Source organism: Mustela nigripes, chromosome 5, assembly GCF_022355385.1.
Source record: "Mustela nigripes isolate SB6536 chromosome 5, MUSNIG.SB6536, whole genome shotgun sequence".
Lineage (NCBI taxonomy): Eukaryota > Metazoa > Chordata > Mammalia > Carnivora > Mustelidae > Mustela > Mustela nigripes.
In genome coordinates, this window is record NC_081561.1 from 87,824,764 (window position 1) to 87,849,085 (window position 24,322).

The window sequence follows — 24,322 nt, forward strand, 5'->3', positions numbered from 1 at the left end:
CCTTGTACAATTGCTAAATTACACTGCTCATTAGGAAGGGATTCGTAGCAAGGGCAAGCCGTGCCATTCCTTATGATTTTTTCAATCAAAAGAAAAATCTTTCTCTTCTCTCTTAAAAAGTTCTTTAATACAGGGGAAAAAAACAACTCAGAAAAAAAAAAATTACGCAAATGGCAAGGTAGTGACAGGACATCTATCAAGGTGGCTCTGAAAATTCCAATTTTTAAAGTGCTATAAAAATATCATTATTAATGATGATTGACTGGGTTTTCAGAGCCGAGGTATTTCAAGGCTGCTAAGTTCGAGTGGAGTGAGAAAGCAGGGGTGCTAAAATGGCTTCAGGGTTCCCTCACTTTGTTTCTTCATTGATTTTTAAGTAACATGTGAGCACACTCAAATTGATGATTTTCATTTTGAATTAGTTTGGCCTCTGTCACGGAGAGCCTTCCATCTTTTCTTGAGTGTCAGTGTCTAATTCATCTTCATCAAATCCCCAGCAGGAAGATTTGGATCTTATTACTTTTTGTGTTAGAGTTTTACCATTTACAGGAAATTGAGACACAGAGAAAAGGAGAGAGGAATCTATCCACATTTTCAGTAAACTTAACCCAACGGCAGAAGATTGCCTTCCCTCCTGGACCTGGGGTGGGACAGTCCCAGGAAGTGGGAGAGCTGAGACCCTAATTTAGTACTCCCTTGAGATATTTTGTTTGTTTGCATGTTTGTTTTTGTTTCTTTCAGATTCCTGAAAAATCTTAGCCCTGCTTCTTTGTAAATTGGATACCTTGTACCTGTAGTCTTTATGGACCTAGACGTCCTCTCCATTTTACAGATGGGGAGATTAAGTCTAGGGAAAGCATATAGGACTGGCAAAACGGTATTAGATTTTGATATGGGTAACTGTTCCCATGAAAGTCTTCTATTTTGCACTGTTTTCAGTCACTGCCAAGACTGGGGAAAATGACAAAGGATGGTTTTGTAAAGTGTAACTAAAACATGCTTGAGGAACCTTGCAGAAAGATAGTCCTGTTTAGTGTTTAGGTAAGGCCCAAGGTCCAACTTGAACTTCTCTAAGGACTCAGGGAAAAACACATCAACACTGACAAAATCAACCGTCGACTAAGCAAAAATCTTTTCCTTTCTACCCTTGAAAGCCTCTTAACTCTCAGCCCTCTGCTTTTAACTCTGAGCCTTGCTTCATTGTGTCTGAGGACTCGAACATTCTCCAGTCCTCTGGGAAGACACCAGCTTGTCCTTTGACCATGTGCCAAAGGTGGAAAAAAAGAAGAGCTTCAGAAACTGTGAACCAGGAAATTTTTTGTTTGTTTGTTTTTTTAAAACGAGATTTGCCGACGGTGCCAAGAAATGTTGTCTAAGTTACAGACCTTTCGTCTTTATAATCACCCTTCCTTCTTCTTTTCTGAATGCTGCATTTTCAGGGAGGGCAGATAATCTTTGGCATTATCCTCATTGGCCTAGCTAAGTTCTCAGTCCCTTGGGGTCCTGCTGACTCTATAAACTTTCAGCTTCTAAATCCAGTGCTGGCTCACCCAGGAAGGGAAAAGGCAAATTGAACAATAAAATTCAAGCTGTAGCTTCCGTTGTAACTCAAGAGCAGAAAATGTTTTTAATGTCCAAGAGCACATAAGTGCCATTAATCACCAAGAATTTATTATTTCTCATTGGGGGCCCCAAAGAAACACTGTTTTGCCCAACTCTATTATTATTTGGAATTTGAAAAGCTTTTCAAAACCTATTACCTGATTGAATATTTACCTAGGGCTAAGAATTTCAGAAGTTCTTTCATGGAACTTACATATGCCAAAAAAGAGAAAGTAGCATTTCTCTTCCTTTCTTTTCTTTTTCATTTTTCCCTTGTGTTTCTCTTCCTTTCCTTAGTGACCCTTGCTGTGTCAGCCTTTCTCTGCATGATCAGTTTGCTGTGATCTATGGAAAACTCCCACCTCAGGAATTTGAAGCTTGTGGTAAGTCTTTTTATTTTTTGAGTCCAGGCTATAGATTATTTTTGTTTTGAGAAAGTCTTAGAGGCTTGTAATAGAGTCCCAGTTTTTTATTTTTTGAATTGCATAAATAAATTAGACCTTTTTCAGGGGGAGGGATTTTTGCAGGCATAAGGTCAGGATACGTTTCTAGTGTATCTCAAAATGTTAAGTATTACCTGGGTGTTCACACAATAAGTTGATAAGATCCTTCCTTCCTTCCTGCTCTCCTTCCTCCTTCTCTTCCTTTTCTTTTCTCTCTCTTATCCCTTCCCTCCTGCTCTTTCTTTCTTTCTTTCTCTCTTTCTTTCGATGTTCCTAGTACAGTAAATCAACATTGAAAGAATGTTATAAACCCATTTGTTGGTAATTCTTAGACTACATTAGAATAATTGATTTGGGGAACCTAAGTAAATATTTACCATAACAAACCCACATTTCCTTTTTCATGTGGAAGAGAGCTGCATTTTCTTTCATGCACAGAGATTATATCAAATCTTATGTTAAACAACGGGAGCTTCAAATTCATTCTCTGTTTTGGGGGGCCATAACTTCTTGAGAAGTGAGATGACAGTTAAACTAGAGTATTTAAGATGCAAGGAATAATTTTAAAAAGGTTTCCTTTCCTGGGTTAGGATGAACAACTTTAATAGTGTAGAGCACTGTAGTTTCATATGCTCCATCCCAATGGGAAACTGATGGAGGAAGACCACTGCATTTGTTGAAAGCCTATGGTGTGCCAGGCTCCATACGTATTCTCCCCACAGCACTTCAGGGTGGGTATCATTATCCCTATTTCAGAGAGGAAGGTATGGAGGTTCAGAGGGTTTAGGTGTTCTAACCAATGTTAAAAGCTTAATAAATAGCAGCTGTAGGAAGATCTCTTTGTGACTCCAAATCCATGCTTTTCTCCCATTATAACCTATTGCTTCCAATAGGTGAGAAGGTTAATTTAACATCTACCATTACTGCCTATCTACACAGTTAAATGCACAGAGAATACTAACTCTTTTAGTGGTCTGCCAACCGGAGGTGGGGGAGGCCATTGCCTTTGGCTAACCCATCTCTCTAAGAATCTTGAGGATGAACAATGTGTCTTCTTTTTCTCACTATATTGCCTGAGGGAAATGAGCGGTTCAGAGAGGCCACTCCAGGATTTCACCCAGTGGCTGAGTGCTCAGGCTGAGGACATCAAGCATATGCAACCACTGTTGTATCAGGTGCAGTGAAATAGACCAGAATCAGCCTGGACATTCCTGTGATCTTCAGCTGTGGTCTTTTTACAAGGCATTGAGTCAAGACAACCTCAACTGACAGGATCAGAACAAGTTCTCGGTGGGGCAGGGGTGGTTCTGGGCCTAAATGTAGTTGTAAAATGTAGTTGTAAAATGTAGTTCTGGGATACAGGCTTCCCTCTCAGAGCTTTTGTCTCTATTACAGAAATTCCTTTCCCTTCAGCACACTGGACCTTCATACTCATTCCACTTTCCCCTTAACACAATCTGATGTGGCACGCTATCACCTGGAAAGAATCTAATCAATTATATCACTACTTACAGGTATGACTGATGGTGGAATTTCAAGAATCAAGGGAAGCAAGTGAAGAAGAAACTTCAAAGCATCAGAAGTTTCTTAACACCCTTCGATGTTTAGGATACAAGTGACCACTTATTCAGGAGGCATTCCTGGGTGAGACTGATCCTGGAGGTTGATGGAGAAAGACTAATGGAGGTGGTGGAAGGGTGCTTGACCAGAGTGTGCCTCTGGAAAAACAAAAACAAAAAACCCAAAACCAAACCCCCAAAAGTTCTTTTGCTGGCATGTTTTTGTTCTGGTATCTTCCAAGTCAGTCTACTATGGACTCTGACATTTGGATTGAAGTTGACTATGGGGTTGGGAGGGGTGGTGGTGGTGATGGGGTGGTGGATGGAAGCATTTTCTTTCCTGCAGCTGGGTTCTCAGCTCTCTAGAGGGAGACCAAGATGATTCCTTTTGTCATTTTAACTTGGTCAGAGATCCTTCCTAGAGAAGAAGGAGTGATTATGAAGATTGATGGCCTAGACAATACACTTTTTAAAAAGTAGTCTGCAGACTGGCTGTGATGCCAGTAGGATCTGATGAGGTTTTCCTAAAGCCTTTTCCATATCTGTTGCTTTACTGAAGTCTAAAACTTTTGGTTGTGGAGTTCAGGAATTTTCCTGGAGTGTCAGCCATTTACCTCCCCTCTTACTGACTGTGGATACCTAGGGCAGAAGGACGTGGCCAATTTATAACATGATCCATGGTATATAAAAACATTTTCTAAGAAGGAGCTTTCTTCCACAGCCATTTCAGAAGCACTAATATTTTATCTAGAGGATGAAGAAATACTAAGAGCAAAGCCACTGTTGCAACCTGTGGCAGGGTAAGTAGATAATATGTTTCTTTTGTGCTTGAGGGGTTGGCCAACAATGTTTGTGGTAATTATAACTCATTTCTTGCTTAAAGGAGAAAGGGCTTGAGGAACACCTCTGTGTACTCCACACTGTGAGAAGGATGTGTTGAGAAACTAACACAAAAAATAAGCCAGATGAAAAAAACAAGGAGAAGGAGAAGGGAAATCTTGGTCAACGAGTAGATGTGATAAATTAAGCAGCTTTTCCCATTGGTAGAAATTAGACTTATTCATACTTCTTTTTGGCTTTGTTTTTTAAATATACATCCTTCTGTCAGAACACTGCTCTAGTTGTTTTCTACCCATTTCTCTAAGTGTGCCTACCCCCACTGTGTTGTGAACTACATGAGGGTAGGCGTCCTCTTTTTTTGTATCCTTAGCATCATGCTGGATACAGAATAGTTTTGCAATAAGTGACTAATGAATGACTGAAATTATTTTTTATGTTACAGAATTTTAATTTTAAAACACTCACTTCCCTGGGAATGGGACACTCCTGTGGGTCATCTCAGAGAATTTAGGGGGTGAGTAGAACCAATAAGCTGACCTGAGTAGGGCTAGATTATGGACTAGTTGAGGAACATAATCTCATTTACCATAAATTGACAATCTGGAGCATGAATATGGTAAATTTAGCCAAAGGTAATTCCCCAAGGCAAAGAAGAGTACAGAAGATTGAAGACTATAGCCAGATTCCAGAAAGACATGCTCTTGGCAGGGCTGGCTTCATAGGAGTGCAGCCTGTGTAGTCGCATGGAATCCTGTAGTCAGAGGGCCCTGCATGTGGTCTATGGTGTCCTACTGCAGTCTTGAAATTCTTAATAAGGTTTTAAAAGAGACCTACAATTTCACTTTGCAGTGGGCCCTGCAAATTAAGTAGCTAGTCCTGGCTACTAATAAGATGATGGGAGCCACAAGGGCCAAGATCAGAGAAACTGCACTGGTTAGTATCTGAGCACAGCAGGGCAAGAAGCAAGTACTGGTTGTAAGAACTCATCTTATCTGCCCCCTGAGGGTGTTGCAGGCACTGCATAGGGCAGATTTCCTGGAAGGGTGAATGATAGGACCACTCGTCAAAGAAAGACAGGTATCCTCTGGGGGAGGAGTGTTCAGGGAGTTAAGAAGGAAGACCCTTCTCTTTCCGGGGTAATGGGAGAAAAAAAAAGGAGGGCTTGCAGGGCTGGAAGACTGGGGTAGTCTCAGGAGGAGTGGGGACATACCTGCAAATTCAGAGTGAAATAACCTGAAATACAGAGAAGGAATCTATAGGTATTTATATTCTCTGTTCCCAAATAGGCCCCCTAGGAATGCCAGGATGACGAACCTGCAAAGCTCCACACCAGGGTCAGATATTAAGATGTGAGTCGTAGAACACACGAAAAATCCACAAAACCTCACCCTATTTTCTAAGTCTACTAGAGAGAAGGGAAGTCAGTGATTACATGCCACGGAAAATAGCTAGGAGAACTCTTGATTTATATAGCTAGGAGATTTCTAGATTCTGGGGGGTAACTTTTTCACATTTGTTGTCATTAAGCCATCTACTTCTCCATAGTAATAAAATGCTACTGTCTTGACCTGGAAGGTCCTGTGTACTTATTCTGGGCTGTAACAAGAAAGGGAGGAAGGGGGGTGAGTCATATTTGTACTCTGTAGAATACCTTAGAATACCTTATAAAGAAACAAATCATAGGACATGGAGTAGAAGGACACAGCTTTTCTTGTTTGTTCGTTTTGTTTTTTTGAAGGTTAACTACTTGGGACCCCTATAAGGATGGTGACAACATGACACAGCTGAGGATGAGCAAGAGGAAATTAAGCTGTGTGGAAGCTTTATGAGGTTCTTCTCCTGGAGGGTAATTCCAGACATATTCAAGTAGAGGCATTATCCAGGCTCTGAGAGATTCCAAGAGATTCCTAAGCATTCCAAAAATGATGGAAGTCTTATCTCAAGCAAATAAAACCATACATATCCTAATTATTTGATAGTGAACTCTCTGCTGGCTGGGATGAGGTAGTCATGCATAAACCTGGCATGGTCATGGGTCTACATGCTATAACTTCTCAGAGCAGGCATCCACATATGAGGGAGGACCTGCCAAGATCACCAACCTCACCAATACCTGCTACTCTGATTGTTGACATGGGAACAAAAGTTTTGTCGTCTCAGGATCTGCATCTCTAGGATCAGGTTGGAAAGAGAAAACATGTAAGGTTGGGTAGGACTTTTTTTTTTTTGTCTTCTTTTGGTTTGTGGCTGTGACTATGGAAGAAGAAGGTGGGTAATGTCTGGTTACATAGAAGGTACTAAAGGAAAGAATTTTGTCTTCTGGATCATGATAGGACGTCAGTAGTTTGAACTACTGAAAATGGAAAATGGGCACTGGATCAAAGCAGAGAACATATTTAACAAAGATGAATGAATAAAGGGCAGGAAGAAAAATTAAGACCAGCTACCAATTAGGTAATAAGGACAGTGGGCATGTCAGAGAAAGGGTTTGCATATTAGAGCTGCTCCTTAGTAATGATCACTCTTTCATTCGTTCAGCAAATAATAGAGATATTCACTGAGAACAGTATTTTTGGGGACGGCTGGGTGGCTCTAGGGGTTAAGCATCTGACTCTTGATTTCAGATCAGGTCACGATCTCAGGGTCATGGGATCAAGCCCCATGTTGTACTCTGCACTGAGCATGGAGTCTGCTTGAGATTCTCTCACTCCCTCTCCCTTTGCCCTTTCTCTCTGCTTACTCTCACTCTCTCCCTCTCAAAAAAGAAAAAAGAATATTTATGTTCTTAAAAGACTATATATGTCAACACAGAAAAGGAGGTGGCGAAAGAACTCAAAGTTTTAAACCCCAAAAATAAATATACTGTTATTGAGAGGACTAAGGTTTAATGGGATAAAACTCAGCCTGAAAATATCAAGAGAAAAGCATACTTTATTCAAAAACTGTTATGGGAGAAGGAAAATAGAATAGTGCTATATATAACAAAGGTAAATACCTAGTTAGAAACAAAGCTCAAGCAAAAAAGAAATCAACCAATTTGTTGTCATAAAAGAATACCGCTCAAAGCCCTTGGGCAGAGGAAAGATACAAGTATTGTTTTTAGGGTTAAATGTTGGTATGAAGTAACTCTGCAGTAAGGAGAGAATTTGACTATCTTTTGGAAAATTAATTTTGATAAAATTAAAGTACTTGATATGTGCTTCACTTTTAATGTTCACATTTTTTATCTCTCAAATGATGTCCTGGACAAGGGCAAATTGTTATTGGTCTGTAATAAGATCAAAGTAAGTATTTGGATACTTTTATAGCAATTTTCATCATCACAACATTTTGATTTTATTTCACAAAATTAAAACCAATCCTTCGCTGCAGATGCTAGAGAGGCATTATCATAGTTCATGATGAAATACAATTCAGAAAATGTACTGCTTTTTGGAATACAGCTTATTGGGAAAGGGATTTTAAAGAGAAAATGAAAGAATGGGGGAATTTGAGTATATATTTGGCTATTATCCCAATGAGAAAAATGAGGGAAATCTTCTCAAAAGTAATGTTATTGTATTAGCAGCACTCTTGATGAGAAAAAGGCGTGACCCCTTTCTACTGAGTATTTATTATATACTGGATAGTTCAATCTAAATTATCTTATTTAATCTTTACCCTTCGGATAAGTGATATTATTCTAGTTTTTATGGAAGGGAGACATAAGGTTCAGTGACTTCAGAGGGTTGCATGGTAGCCCCCCAAAAGGTATGTCCACATCCTAATCCCCAGAACCTGTGAATGTTACCTTATATGGCAAGAGATATAATTAAGAATGTTGAGAGGAGGAGCTTGCCATAAATGGGCCACACATATTCTTATAAGATTGACACACAGAGGAGAAGATGAAGAGGAAACAGACAGGGGGTGGCCAAAAGCCAAGACATACACACACACACACACACACACACACACACACACACACACACACCAAAAAAACCAATAATGACTGAGCCACTAGAAGCTGGAGGAGGCAAGGAACAGATTCTCCCTAGAGACTTTGGAAGGATTGTGGCCTTGCACACACTTGGTTTCGGCTTCTGGCCTCCAGAATTGTGAGGGAATACATTTCTCTGGCTTAAGCCATTTTGTTTGCAGAAATTTGTTACAACCACTTTAGAAACCTAATATAGTCACTTAAAGAGACTTCTAGAAAATGAAAAATTTTTACTTAATCTCAGGTCTAACTCCAAGTTAGGACATGGTCTCATACACTGGGTTTCAATGTTCATTCCTTTACTCACTATACTTGGCTTTCAAAGTCTTCACTCCTTCTGCTGAAAACAAAGTGTCAAAACCAGATTAACAATGTTACTGTGAGGGTTGAATATGATGCCATATGTGTAAACTTCCTTGAAAATTGTAGTGCCCTATTCAAGTACTAATGACCAAGACATGTTTCCCACAGGGAGACTGAAGAGATGATGTTAACCCTTTCCATTGACTACCTGTCTGTTGCTGATGCAATGGCACTGGGTTGCCCACACTCTGGCCATCGCAGATGGCAAAGTGGTTGTACGCCTCTCTCTGATGCACCGCCCTAACATCATGTGCCTGTGCACATCCTGAGCAATTCCTTCTTTCCATCCTAAAAAAATATTTTACTTATTTTTAGAGAGAGAAGGAGAGAGAGAGAGAGAGAGAGAGAGAGAGAGAGTGAGGGGAAAGGTAGAGGGAGAGAATCTCAAGCAGACTCCCCACCAAGAGTGGAGCCCGATGGGAAGGGCTCAATCTCATCCTCTGTGAGCTCATCACCGGAGCTGAAACCAAGAGTCGGCTGCTCAACCCACAGAGCCACCCAGGCGCCCCTGAGAAATTTCTACTTGAAAGAAAACCTCAGAGCTACCATGCCAGAAGAAAAGAATGGTTTCCTGCAATGTATATATTTTTTCAGTATTCAGAGGGACAATACTAAATAACTGTGTTCAACAGGGAAGTTCTTTTTCACCTGTTTACTTACACTCTGCCTTGTTCCAGAACAGATTTAAGGTGGATTGTCGACTGATACCGTAAAAGATGAAATCAAATGAACAATAAGGGGCGAGGGAAGGAGGACAAGGGGAAAACGAGACACAGAAAACGTAAAGGAAGCCAGGAGTGGGACAGACTGGCTGCCATCGGTAAGGTCCCTTGCCCTAACCAGGGTTGGCTATGCAGTCATCCCTGAGCTTTCTTGTCATTAATAGGAAAAAAGGGCTCTAAGTCAAGGCCCCCCCCCCCCCGCCCCCAACATCCCCTAGGATGTGGTTTGAATCTCTCAGGGCACTGCCTATGGCAGATTAAGGCCCCAAAGATCTTGACATTGAGCATCTCAACAATTATTTTCATCTGAATTGAAAATAAATCAGTAAAGCATCAAGGAAATTTGTGTCTCTGAGGAACGTAACTTTCTGATGTACTATCTGATATAAACTCGCTATAGAATTGATACTTGCAGAAACCATGAACATACTAGCTGTGCAGGATTACTGTAAATCAGATCCACCAAAAGCAATGACTTCAGTTTCAGCAATGTTCACCCTCAGCCCTTCCTTCTCGGCACTAATCAGGGCAAGCTTGATCTGCGGCCATCTAAGCCGTGTCCGCTTAGAAGACAAGGTTTATTCATTTCTTCACTAGAACAGGGGGAAATACATTGTTTATAGAAAAGTGCCATTAAATTATTAAAATTCAAGTGAAAAAGAAAAGGCACATGTCTGTTTTTACCCCTACTGAACTTGCTACTTGAAGACTAATTCAGTTACTGTTTTGGCGTGAATTGTGACCTAATTCATCACAGGGAGCCCTTTCTGATGTTGCAATGCTTAAAATAAAAACATTTACAAGGACTATATTATACCATTTTGTAGTGAAAATTGATGGTGGGTTTATAACCACTGCTGTCAAGCCACTTTAAACCTGAATTCTCTCTCTCTGCTCTCTGGCAGGGGTTGACAAGCTTTTTCTGCAATGGGCTAGATAATAAATATTTTAGGCTTCATGGACCATGTGTTCTCTGTTGTGACTATTCAGCTCTGACACTGTGGTGAAAAAACAGCCATAGAAAATCCATAAGCCAATGGGTGTGGCTGCATTCCATTAGAATCTTATTTATAAAAACAGGTAGAGGGGTATCTGGCCCAGAAACTATAGTTTGCTGGCCCTTACTCTATGATGTAGAACTGCCTGGTTTTAAGTTCCTGTTTGAGGTCCTCACCACATTCCAAAATACTTTCCAAGAGCAATGTTAGTTTGATAGTTTACTTTCCTGAAGATGATGGGGAAGCCCCCCTGTTAGGTGAGAAGACATTGCATTTTGCAATCGATCATTGCCACTGGCATGCTAGTTACTTAAAGCATGGAGCTCTTTATTGCGTCAGTAAGACAGAAAAACCATGTTCTTGATTTCCAGTCTAGCCTCAGCCTCGATATATCAGCAGCCTCCCAACTTGTCAAGTGCTGGCTTAAACACAGATAAGGGAAATCGCCTACTGGTCACAGTCATTAATTCATGACTGTTGATTTAAAATGTTCAGCTTTGGGCGCCTGGGTGGCTCAGTGGGTTAAGCCGCTGCCTTCGGCTCAGGTCATGATCTCAGGGTCCTGGGATCGAGTCCCACATCGGGCTCTCTGCTCGGCAGGGAGCCTGCTTCCCCCTCTCTCTCTCTCTCTCTGCCTGCCTCTCCATCTACTTGTGATCTCTCTCTCTCTGTCAAATAAATAAATAAATAAAATCTTTAAAAAAAAAAAAAAAAAAATAAAATGTTCAGCTTTGCATGAAGCCAGGTTATAAGAAAGAACATTTATTCACAGGTGTACAATGTTACCTTCCATCCTCTACAAGGATCCTCCCAGAATGACAACGTGACACCACAACTTTATCTTTTATTAAGGACATATAAAACAGTGACCACTTGGAGAACATATTTCCTCTCTTGTAAAATTGCTGTTGAAGACACTTTTTGTTAGACTGTTTTGTGTCCTTTATGGGAAACTCTATCAGGGGTCCCTCTTAGAGTTTAGCACCATGACAAAGTGTGTTCCTTGTTACACTTCTTGTAATTAACAAGAGAGTGCAGTGTATCTCCTCCCGTGTTGCCTTCCGGTCCAGGATCTTAGCTGTTTCCAAAAAGTGAAGCTAAGTATATGTTCCATTGCACAGATTATATTTAGCCAAGGTTTTCTTTCCCATCCATCTCTTCTTTTTCATTCTTGAGCTCTGCATCTTTTCCTAGTTTTGCTGTATCTGATCCTACTAGCATCTTAATATAGACTATCAAAGGTTTATAAATAACAAATAAATAATAAACTTGGGGCTTGTTGAAAATGTTAAAGACCACAAAAAGGCATTTTCATCTGTGTTTGAAAATAGAAGAACAAGGAAGTGAGTACCAGGCTGCCGTGGCAGATGGTGTAATGATAACAGATAATAAAACTATTCAATTTGTAGCTTGCTTTCAACTTGTGCAGCAAGGAAAGCGGTCTGAAGGCTAGACGGGTAAGAACAAATAGCTACCTTGAATTATTTTTTTTAAGAATCTTTGTTTTTTGGGGACTTTTTCTTTTCTTTTACACCTTGTGTCATTTTATCTTCACCCTGTGAGGTAGTCACAGTAGTTATTATCCTTCTTTACCCGGGAGGAAACTGTGACTCAGCGTTAAATGACTTGGCCGCATCCACAAACAATGCGGGGAGCAGTGGCCTGCCACTCTATGCAAATGAGTGGAAGTCCGCTTACGCCTGGTCACATTAAATGAGTTTTAGCTGCTGTCACGGGGGCAAGGGATGCCGGGCCACTCAGAAGGCTGGGGTGTGCTGGGCCAAGAGTAGATGCTCAAAATACCCTTTTTGAATGAGCGAATAGGAACTGAGGACTCATCTCTGGAGTTACTGAGATACTGCAGAGACCAAAGATGAATGAATAAGGCAAATCTCAATCCATTTCTCAAAAAGAGGGAGAGATTCCACAATCCATAAACAGGTCAGCTTTTCTTAGAGGCCGTCCCAGAACAAAGCAAGAATGGACTCTTAAGCTAATGGTTTGTGAGTATTAACTAAGGAATGTGGTGGTTACTAGGAGTGAACATGGGTTTATAAGGAACGTCATGTTAGGCTGGCTTAATTTATTTTCTTGCTTTTGGGATAGAGCTCCTTTCAAAGGATCAGGGGATTGGCTAGGAAAGTGAAAATTTCACAATAACGTAAAAATAAAACGACTCGTCGAACACTTCCTACGTGGCAGGCCCTATTTGCCTTATTTCATTTACCCCCAAAGAATTCTAGCTGGTAGGTAGGTGGTTTATCTCCCTTGTTACAGATAAGGAACAGAGGATCTGTAAGAGCAAGTCGTTTACTCAAAGTCACATTACTAGTGAGTGACTGAGCTGGAACTGAAGCCAGATTTATCTGATTCAAAGCTGTTGACAGTAACAATTACACCATATTGTAATTGACACACAGTGGGCTCATGAGATCTGGAGGCTAAGGGAAGCTAAGGCTACACAGGTTGGGTCATAATACCTTTAAGCAGACTCACAACAGCTTGAAAACAAACCTAGAGCACATGGATTGATACTTTGGCCTTGATCTGCTTAACTTTTGAATCAATGATTCAAAACCAAGGAGAGAACCCAGTCTTATCACCGCTACTAACTGACATTTGCATAATGTGTCCCCTTTTGTGGAACACTTTCTTCTAGCTTGTCACACTTGATTCTCATGCTTTAAGAAGACTTATTACTAGCTCCTACACCCCTCTCCCCATGCCTACCCCCCCATTTTTCTTTACAGTGAGCAGAAGAGGGGTTCAAGGAAATCAAATGACTCAATCAGAGTCATATAGTGAATAATCTGGGGACTTCTGTTTTCTGTCACACTGCAACAGATATGGAGTCATGATTAGAAATAATATCAAGACATGCAAATGCCAGATCAAAACCATTGGGATGAAATATGAAGGTAAGGAATGTAAAGTCTAATGTTGCAGTAAAAAATGTTTTAGGTTGAATGTTCGAGGTAAGCCAACAGTTCCTTGTGATTACTCACAATGCTAATGTAGTCCTGGCCTGGATGAATGGAAGCATGTCTATATCATGCCAAGCAGTACTCCCACTGAACACGGACCCTTTCAAAACATATGTGGAGCCTGTCTTTCCTTGATTCAGTATTGATCAGAAACTTGGGCTAAGTAAAGAGTACCTAGAGGCAGGTAACTACTGTGAGACTGTGGGTTACATGTGCTGTTGCAAGAGGGGGAGGAAATGAATAGAAATTTTAATTTGTGGCAGACTTTTGAGAATGATCATATGGAAGAGGAAGAATAATATTTTCTTCTGGGTTGGTCTAGGTCTAACAGGTGTAAGTGTTAGAAGGTCAGAGTTTGGCTCCCGTAAAGGACAGTTCTAGCAAGTGATCTGCTCCCAGGGAAATGAGCCTTGTGGTGAAGTTTTAATGCTGTATCATGGGAAGAGTTCCCTCAGGGGCAGCAGTCTTTCTTGCTCTTAGAGCCAGGTAAAAATTATAACGACTTATGGCTCATTCAATGTAATATTAAGTGACTGTTCCTAAATGTACTCTAGGAGCGTGAGGAAGATTCCCAGTTTGATTTCCACCTGGCTCCAAGGGAGGCCTGGAGTATAATAAATACTCAATAACTATTGAGATGAATCTCCAAAAGGTAGAGGAAAGGACTAAGTGGTGACTTATTTCACAGGAGTGGTGAAATAAGGACCGGGATACATCATTCCTGATGTAATCAACATTCCCTGGGTCATTGTGCGTGAGAGGCAACAGCTAGAAGTCCAGTTCCCAGTGTGTGTACTCACCAGTGTCCTTTCTTGGAATGTGATTCCTCCTGGAATTTCCCCTGACTCAGCCTCTCACTTCGGTTAGGTCTGCTCAAAAGGCACCTCCTCAGAGAGAAGTCTATCAGAACTCCATCACTTAAACTCCATCACTGCCCTGTACCCCTACCCTGCTCTATCACTTCCTAGCATTTTTCATTGCCAGATAATACACAGCCACTCCCCCACCACAATGTCTCCTGTCATTTGAACGTTAGCTCCCTGGTTGCAGAGATTTTATTGTGTTCTTGCTTTTTACAGATTGGATTTCATCTCCTCAAAATTTATGTGTTGAGGTTCTAACCCCCGGTACCTCAGACTGTGGTCTTGTTTGGAAGAGGGGTTGTTGCAGATGTAATTAATTAAGATGAGGTCACACTGAAGGTGAGCCTTAATCCAGCATCACGGGTGCCCTTATTAAAGGGGAAATTTGGACATGGAGACGAGCACACAGGGGGAATGTCATGTGAAAATGAAGGCAGAGGTCCAGGAGATGCTTCTACAAACCAAAGAATGCCAGAGATTGCCAGAAATCCATCAGAAGCTACAAGAAAGGCATGGAACAGTTTCTCCCATGCAGCTCTCAGAAGGAACCAACCCTGCCGACACCTTGGTATTAGGCTTCTGGCCTCCAGAACTCTGAGACACCACATTTTTATTGTTTAGGCTACCTGATTTGTGGTATTTTGTTATAGTAGCTGTAGCAAATTATTATACTGCTGCATCTCAGCACCTAGAACTGTGATTAGATTGAGTAGGCATTCGATAAGTATTTTCCAAGTGAATGTTGAGTGAATGAATAAATGGGTGAATGAATGAATGTATGCCTCAGGAAAATCATCTATTTTTTTTTCTAATCCTCTGTGTTGTCATTTGTAAAATGACATCTGCTACTGTCTAGAAGATTTATCCAGTTCTCATCTATTCTGCTGCATTCATAAAAAAAAAAGAACTCTTGTGACAGAAGAATTGATCATATATTAGAAGTTATCACGGAAGCTTATTTAATCTGAATCTCTATTAAAAAATACAGACATGGTTTTAGGATGATTGAAATTTTAATTTGACCTGAGGCAAAAGTCTGAAATGAATAATTTCCTGAGTTCGCTTTTAGATTTCAATCCTGTGTTTTTCCTTGACGAATATATCTATTTATAGAAATCAGGTCAGCTAGACTGTGTGAGTTATAGGCAATGTTATTTCATTGCACTCGAGGCTCAACTATCTTCCAGAGTAGAATCTTCCTCACTGAGAAATTGGGCCGTCAGCAAAGAAATGGTATCAGAATCATGTCAGAGCAGAATATAGAAAATTGTCTTTATGGTTGAGAAGTTTGGGTGTGTCATTACCTGTCACGATATTAAGTTTATCCACGTGCTTCCAAATAATGGGCTTTGAAGAAGGAGTTGGATGAATAGACAATGAGCAGAGCTCCAGAGAGTGATCTGGAGGTAACTCGATTCATTAGCCTGGATTCTCTCTGGAGAACCCTGGCTAGCCAGAGTGCTTATATTTTCTCCTTTGAGACTGGCCTTGGTGGGCTCTCCAGGGCTGACTGACCCAAGTGGTTTTCCAGAAACCTAGTCCTTGCTGCAGAGCTCTTGCCCCATTTCCCTTCTGGTGCACCTGCAGGGTCATATTCTGTGAATATGAAATTTTTTCATGAAATTTTTTCAGGTGTCTTATTATTGAAAGTTAATACCCTCCACTTGGCTCTTTTTCCTTCTCCTCTTCCTGAACTCACATTTCCTGAGATGGATCTCCTCTGTAGTAAAAGACATTCATACCTCAGTGTGTAAAACAGATAGATTCGAGGGGGGTGGGGAAGGAGGACACAGAATTTCCCATGCCAACGAGGGCTTCACTCATCTGCCATTGGTAGTCTGCTGGGCCTTATGGGTAGATATTTTGAGCTGGAATTTTAGTGCTTTTGGCTTCATCAACTCTTGGGTTCCTCTTACTATCCATACTTAGCTCAAGTCCAAGAAGCCCAACACACTGTTAAATATATGAAATTGAAATCAGCAAAGAGCAGAACAAGCCTCTTACTTTCCCACCCCTACCCCAGTTTTGCAAATGGGTCAATAAAAATAGTGTCCTTGATGTGGGCAAGAGTGTAAATTAGTACAGTGAAAACTCAAATAGAAAACAAATCCCCAGAACAGAGACTATTTATATTTTAAATCTTTGGATTACAGAGAGCAGTTAGAAGAAATCTTAAATGTCATCTAATTTAACTCACTTATTTTACAGATTAGGAAACAGGATGTTCTGAGTAAGAGATCTTCTGACTTGCAGACCCTGTCTTCTTTATGTAGCTCTATATTTTCTTATCTTTAGTTTTTTTTCTTTTAAAGTTTCTCCTATGTGCATTACCTCTGTGTGATCGAAGGCAAAAATATTTACAAAATAAGAGGTTGGGTGAATTAATCAAGATCACAGAGCTAACAATGCGAAAGGACTCAGATGAGAGCCCATGTGTCCTGGTTCTTAGTTCAGAGCTCTGAGATTTAACTGAGCATGAAAGCAAGCTCAGTCTGAGTGAGCATTAGAAATTGTGGTCCCTAGACTCTTAGGTAAAGAATAGAGCCTAATATTTGCTATCAGTCTCTATGGCAATCACTCTAAATTTCTTTTGGAGGCTGGAGTAATAGTCCCCATTTGAGAGTCTGAGGAATATCAAGGATCCTCTTCCCAGAAAAATGTACATACACAATTTACATACAGTTCAGGTGATTCACCTAACTTCTTAATTTGAGGACAGGCTCTGAGGAAATGAACCGATGTTCTGAATATTAATGTCTGCTAAAGTTTATTGAGTGTCTGCTATGTTCCAGACATTATTCCGAGGTCTTCGCATGCATGTAACACTTGAAGCATCTCCATTTTACAGAAAAAATAGAAATATTTAGAGAACATCTGTTTGTTTCACACTATTTTTTTAAAAAATTTATTTATTTATTTGAGAGATAGCCCATGCACAAGCACAGACACACAGAGGGAGATGAAAAGGGAGAAGCAGGCCTCCCACTGAGCAGGGAGCCCGATGTGGGACTCGATCCCAGGACCCTGGAATCATGACTTGAGGGGAAGGCAGATGCTTAACCTACTGAACCACCCATTGTTCCTGCCCCTATCATGCTTGGAATCCAATGAAGCAGACTGATTGCTTGTTTACGTGGAAATGTGGCATGAGGCAAACAGAGATGGATATCAGTAATAACACATACACACTGAGTGTTAGGAGGATTTGAGAAGGAATTCAAGCCTGGATCACTAAGAAAACAGGTGCAGGGGGGCACCTAATGAGGGGTTGTAGCAGAAGGAAGTATGGCCTTGTGTGGATAGTTAAATCCTGTGCTAGAGGTCAATTTCAAAGCGTAGATCTCAAACTCAAACCAGGTCCATTTGCTTCCAACGTCAGCCCCTGCCATGTTATCGACACAGTTCAGTTCCTCTAACATACTGACTCCTGTGATACTTCATTACATTCCATCCTACTCTCTTCCATGCCTGTAAGGAGTACACCTCCCTAATGTGCCCAAGGCAGGGCTTCTGGGAACTTCTGTGGTGAAGGACTAATGTTTCAAAATTTTCAGTCTGTCACACTGCGTTCTGATATTTCTGTTTTTATTTTCTGCTAGGGAATCAACCTGTCACTCCCTCCCAAAAGCCTTGGATCCCAAGTGTGCCCCCCGTGTCTGGATGGGCTCTAAGTAGACACACAGAGAATCTTGGATAATCATGGGTTCATATGCCTAATCATTTCCTGCCTCCCCCTAAATGTGGGGAGATTATGAGTCCGACTCTGCCTTAACTGGTGAAAAAATACTCTGTAAATCTACTTCTGAAAAATTACCTAAAAGTGCTTTCTTTAGCTCTCACTGTTGCCCCACATCTGCAGAGCCCTGCCCCCAAACAATTGGGCCTTTATTTCTTCTTTCCAGGGCAACAGTTAGCCGAGACACGTGACCCCCCCCCCCCCCACCCCGCCCCGGGGCCTGTGGCTGGACCCCTGCCTAGCATGGCAAGGGTGGGTACCTAGGCCACATATGACTTGGAATCTGTCGTCCAGCTGATGTACTTGATGTGCCACTGCCAGAAAGCATGCACACACGACACATAGAAACACAGTGTTAATTTCAAGGTCTATTAGAATCCCAGGGCAGTAGAAATAATGGTTGATAGACATAAATGGTTGAAATTGGCAGGTGAAAAAGTCCTATTCTAAAAGCTTCTAGGAGATGTCGACAAACATTGAAAATAAATAAAGACAGGCTACGATAATAAAAATGTACTTGACAACGTGCTTTTGAATGAGCAAAGAGAGGGACTAAAGTGGACAACACGTGACCATGGTTTTTGCAACCACCCCCCCGGCCCCTATCCAGAACTACTGATCAAGTCAGGCTGAAAACAGGCATCTGTGCATTTGTGTAAAAGGTATTGGAATGCATAGTGTTCTCAACAAATACATTAATAACTTCCAACATCCTCCACTTCTGGACACGATGTAATTAATTTTTGCATTGGGAAAGCAAGATGGTCTGTGGTCTGATATTTTCATTTGAAAGCAAGTGGGAAGACAAAAGCAAACAGGCTTTTTGGCTATGAGAGAATGAATGACCTTCCAAGTAAGGAATTTAAACTGGAGCTTTTGACTTCAGAGGGGAATGAAGCTAGAGAACCTTTTGATAGCAGAAATTTAAGGTGGAGAACTTATCGTGGGCTATGGTACCCCCCTTTAAAGACCCCTGAGCTGCACCCCCTTCCCCATTACACAGACCACTCTCGGGTTCTGACGTCCCTGAACCACTTTTGAACAGGAAAACATTGTTGTTAACATTTTTTTTTCTTTTTTTTAAGCTGGGCTGGCATGCCAGCACATGCTTGAATGCTCTCACAGTTACATATAAACTTTAAAAAGAGGCCCCCTTCCCCCCTAGCCTGACTCATACTCCATGCATCATATAACCAGAGTTTGGAAAGGCTATGAAGAATGCACATGGCAATGGGACATATTTTGATCCAAACAGGTGACCTAATAAGGGGTGGGAGTGCGAAGTTGGGGGGCACAGGTAAGGTGGGGAGGGCTCACAAAAGGCAGAAGGACAGTTTGCTATACTTTTTGGCTATTCCTTAGGACACTTGAGATAACAGAACCATTGTATTTTAAAGATGGAAGAGATCTTAGAAATCTAAAATGGATATTTGGAGGCATGAACTGCCATTGTAAGATCATAGGGCCCAGCAAAAGATGTGGGAACCAGCCTCTGAACACACTGTGCATCCTTTAGACACTTCCCCTGCCCCCAAAATGTACACATAATATTTCTTGTACAATGTCAAAGTATTTATGGACTCTTTATGTTCATCCCTGAACCTGAGGGTCTGATGGATTTTCTGTTATATTAGGGTTATCAACGGAGCATATAAATAATTGTTCAGATAAACCAGGGTGTAAGTTCTTCCTTTTTACTTAACTGTTTGAGCACAAGCAAGCATACATTGCTTCCAGGCCTCAGTTTCCTGATATATGAAATAGGAATAATAATAGTACCTATTCATAGGTTATCATGAGATGAAACATGGTGTGTTTAAGGAACCTAGGTGCACAGAAAGCCTGGCCGGTGGGAAGGATAAGGCCACGTTGTGACTGTGATTGTTCCCAGTCTCCCTCATTGAGTTCCTGCCCTCCCAGGTTGGCTTTTAATGGGCTACTCAAGACCTGGCGCTTCTGAATCTCTTCTTAGCTGTTTTGTTTTGTTTTGTTTTACTTTGCCTGCTTCCAGCCTAAATCTATTCGCTTTCTGTCCATGCTCTTTTCCTTAAGGGTCTCTCCATCTCACCGCATGTAAGGCAGCCAGTGTTAAAATGTCTCAATAATTTTGTTGTGCAGAAATCCATTAGAAGGAAGTGTTAGGAAAATAAGATTGAGCAGAGTGTGCTGGTGAAGTGCTTCTTTGCTGTAACGCAGATCAAACAATAGAAAGAGTGAAAACATTATGTTTGTTGGAACGGTTTTGAGTCCAGATTATTATTTCATCTTCCCTTTAATAATAATAGGGCAAACAACATGGCTTGTTTTCTTTATAAGCTTATTTTTTAAAAATTTAAACTTTCACTTTGGAAAACTTTTATTTTTTAATATCAGTTTTCTCTGGTCGGTGTACTTAAATGACTTGTAACTTCTAATGATTCCGCCCCCTCTGGGACCCCAATCCTTTCCAATCTGTGTTGAGAAACAGAAAGGTAGCCTCAAGAGGAGGACAGTTGTTAAAATTACTGAGTAGGGAAACTGCTTACCTCACCCCCACTTCTGATTCATGCTGTCCATTTTTTAGAGTGTTGGATGTTCTCCTGGGGATTGGTACAGGGTGAATGATAGTGAATTTTGGAAACTGAGGGTCAGAAGAAAATTCAAGGTAAGACTCAAAGCTTTTCTTCTACCTGACAAAGGTGGATCTGAAGACCTATAACCTCTCTTGATTTTTTGTGCCAATTCAACTCCTACCCACTTCTACTTGAAAGCAGGACTTCAAGGTACTTCACCACAGAAACCAGAAAGCAACCTTTAAATAGTTCCAGAACAGCCAAAGTCTGCCCTCTCATGAGGCCAACTACTGAGTTTAACTTCACCCACACAAGAATTACATGAGGAGGGCCAGGGGAGTGAGTTTCTGGTTTGCTGATGCTTTAAGATTCGAGACAGTCATTCTCTTCTATGCTATCCTTTCCTTATTGACCTAGTAGGGTTGAAAGGGAAGTGCAAACGAGCATCTTCAAGGACTAAGTCTTCTTGGTAGGGATTGTAGTCACGTGACAGTTCCCCCAAAGAGCTGCAATCTGAGGGGACTTAAGAGGGGACTGCTTTGCAGTGAGAGGCAACCTGGTTCAGTGGGACAATTCTGTCATTCTTTCTGCTCTTAGATTTGGGTTCAAAGTCCTCCTTTCTTATATTCTAGCTAAGGAGCCTGGACAAATTACTCACATCTAGCTGTGTAAACTTTCCTTGATCTATAAGTGGAGATACAGTCAATGTTAGAACCAACCCATATACAATATCTGACACATAGCATCTATTCCCTCGTCTTGAGGCAGGGGGTTCCATCCTGGGTAGTGACTGTAACAGGGGAGGAGAACATGCTTCCTTATGACAACTTAATCTCCAGAATTAGTGGAGATGGAATGAGTGCGTGTATGCTGAGAGGTGGTATTTATACTCATTGAAGACACTCAACTTTTCCTCTAATCTGTTAAAAATATGCTAGAGCCTTTTTTCTCTCCTTTTTCTTGGTGTGTCCTATGGATCCGTACCAAGAAATCATTTAGGCTGGTACAGTGCCCACATATTACCTCTGTCATGCAGGTGATGAGTCAACAGAGTCACCATCCACTGGTTACTAACTTCAGCGTGATACACTAGAAAGAGAATTGAACTGGGTGTTACAAGGAGAAGCATCTATTTTATAAATACACATTAACCCTTTCTCTGTCCTGACACTGGGCTGCCTGTTATAGACCAAAAAATGAGGGAATCTGAGGTAACATTGTTGAGTGAGCCTAATGCAGCCTTTCCCAGTTGGAATCCAAGGATTCCCAAGGATTGAGTGCTCCAGAAGAATTCTATTTTTTTAAAAATTTGTTTCAATAATACATTTTAATAGTCATTTTACTATTATAAAGGCAAAACTTTTTCTTCCCAACTTTACTGAGATATGATAGATAGAATGTCCTGTAATTTACAGGTGATGTCACATTGATTTGATACACTTAGATATGGCAATATGAGTATCACGGTAGTGTCAGCTCACACCTTTATCATGTCACGTAATTACCATTTCTTTTTTGTAGTGAAAACACTCAAGATCTACTCTCTTAGCAACTTTTAAGTGTGTAGTACAGAATTATTATCTGTAGTCACAATGCTGTGCATTAGCTCTCTAGAACTTATTCATCTTCTAACTGGAAGTTTGTACTAATGACCAACATCTCCCACTTCCTCTACCTACTCCCCAGGCCATGGAAAGCATCATTATACTCTGTTTATACAAATTTGGCTCTTTTAGATTCCACATTTGTCATACCATGCAGTATGTCTTTCTCCGCCTGGCTTATTTCACATAGCATAAAGTCCTCAAGTTCCAGTCCATGTTGTTGTAAATGGCAGGATTTCCTTTTTTTTTTTTTTTTGTAGTGTAATATTCCATCATGTAAATATATTTCTATGTTTTCATAATCCATTCTTCCACTGACAGATATTTAGATTGTTCCCATATCTTAGCTACTGTGAATAATGCTTCAGTAAACATGGGGATACAATTATCACCTGTTTTCATTTCCTTTGGATGTATACACAGAGGTAGGATTGCTGGATCATATGGTAGCTCTATTTTTAAGTTTTTGAGGAACCTCTATACTGTTTTTCATGGTGGTTCCACCAATTTACATTCCCATCAACAGTGCATAGGCTTCCCTTTTCTCTGCATCCCCACCAATACTCGTTGTCTCTTGCCATTTTTGATGACAGCCATTCTCACAGATGTGAGATGATGTCATTGTGCTTTGGATTTGCATTTCATTATATGTACTTCAGAAAAACATCTATTCAGTTCCTCTGCTTATTTTTTATTTTATTTATTTATTTATTAAAAGATTTTATTTATTTATCTGACAGACCAAGATCACAAGTAGGCAGAGAGGCAGGCAGAGGGAGAGGAAGGGAAGCAGGCTCCCTACTGAGCAGAGAGCCCGATGTGGGGCTTGATCATAGGACCCTGGGATCATGTCCTGAGCCGAAGGCAGAGGCTTTAACCCACTGAGCCACCCAGGTGCCCCCCTTTGATTATTTTTTAAATGAGATTGTTTGTTTGTTTGTTTGTTTTTGGTCTTGAATTGTATAGGCTCTTTATATATTTTGGATGCTAGACCCTTATGAGATATATGGTTTGCAAATATTTTCTCCCATTCTGGAGATGGGATCCCATTCTGTTGATGGTTTCCTTTGCTGTGCTTCTTACTTTGATGTAGTCTCACTTCTTTATTTTTGCCTTTATTACTTATGCTTTTTATATCGAAAAGAACTATTGCTAAAACCCATGTCAAGGAGATTTTTTGTATGTTTTCTTCTAGGAATTCTATACATTTCAGGTTTTACACTTAAATATTTAATCCACTTCAAGTTAAATTTTGTAGTGGTATAAGAGAGGAGTCCAATTTTGTTCTTCTGCACATGGTCATCCACTTTTCCAAACAAAACTTTTTTTTATAACAATAACTCAGATCTGAAAGATACACTCAAAGGTTAATCTGCTAACTGAGACTATGCATACATGTTCACAGGATCCTCAAGAAGTTTGCTTTCATTCACGGTACATATGTTATTACAGAAAAACACTGTCAAATGGGTCTGAGTTTTTGTATTCCCTGACCTCTACCTAGGTGGTGTGTGATCTCAGCCAAGACACTCATTTAAACCCACTGGGCCTCAGGATCTTCTTAAAACAAGGTGTCTGGATCAAGGGAACTCTGAAGCTCTTCCAGCTTAAATAGTCTTTGCCTCTATGACTATCCCTCTACCTGGATTGTAGCCTGGATTTCTTTGTAATTTCTGCTTCAGAGGAGAGAGCACTGGCCAGACAATGGATGTTCTAATTCTCCCTTCAGAAATGATTGCTTTCAAAACGACTGTTTTTAGAAATGATGGAATCATTTTCCTTTCTATATCTTGGGCTTTCCACCTGAGACTTGTAAATGATAACCTAAAAAGAAAACCTTGAAAATAAGTGATAAACATGCTTTAAGGCTTTGAAATATACAACATTATGATGGAGGAGAGGTCTGCAGTGACACTAAAGGAAAGGACAAATGACTATCCCTGTGTTAGTCAGGATGATATAGGTTATGCTATGGCAACAAATAATCCCAAAGATCTACTCATGCTACAAATCAGTGTAAGTTGGTGGGGCCTCTGCTCATCATAATCACTAAAGGATCCACCGCTGGGAGCACCAT

At 40.7% G+C, this 24,322-nt stretch overlaps 1 long non-coding RNA gene across 1 annotated transcript; it reads left to right on the forward strand.

The window, feature by feature from the left end:
* Positions 1-1,899: 1,899 nt before the first annotated feature.
* Positions 1,900-6,374, forward strand: LOC132017397 (uncharacterized). Its single transcript, XR_009404258.1, has 4 exons — positions 1,900-1,985; positions 3,560-3,689; positions 4,326-4,404; positions 6,183-6,374. It is a non-coding gene; the product is annotated as an uncharacterized LOC132017397 (long non-coding RNA).
* Positions 6,375-24,322: the final 17,948 nt, after the last annotated feature.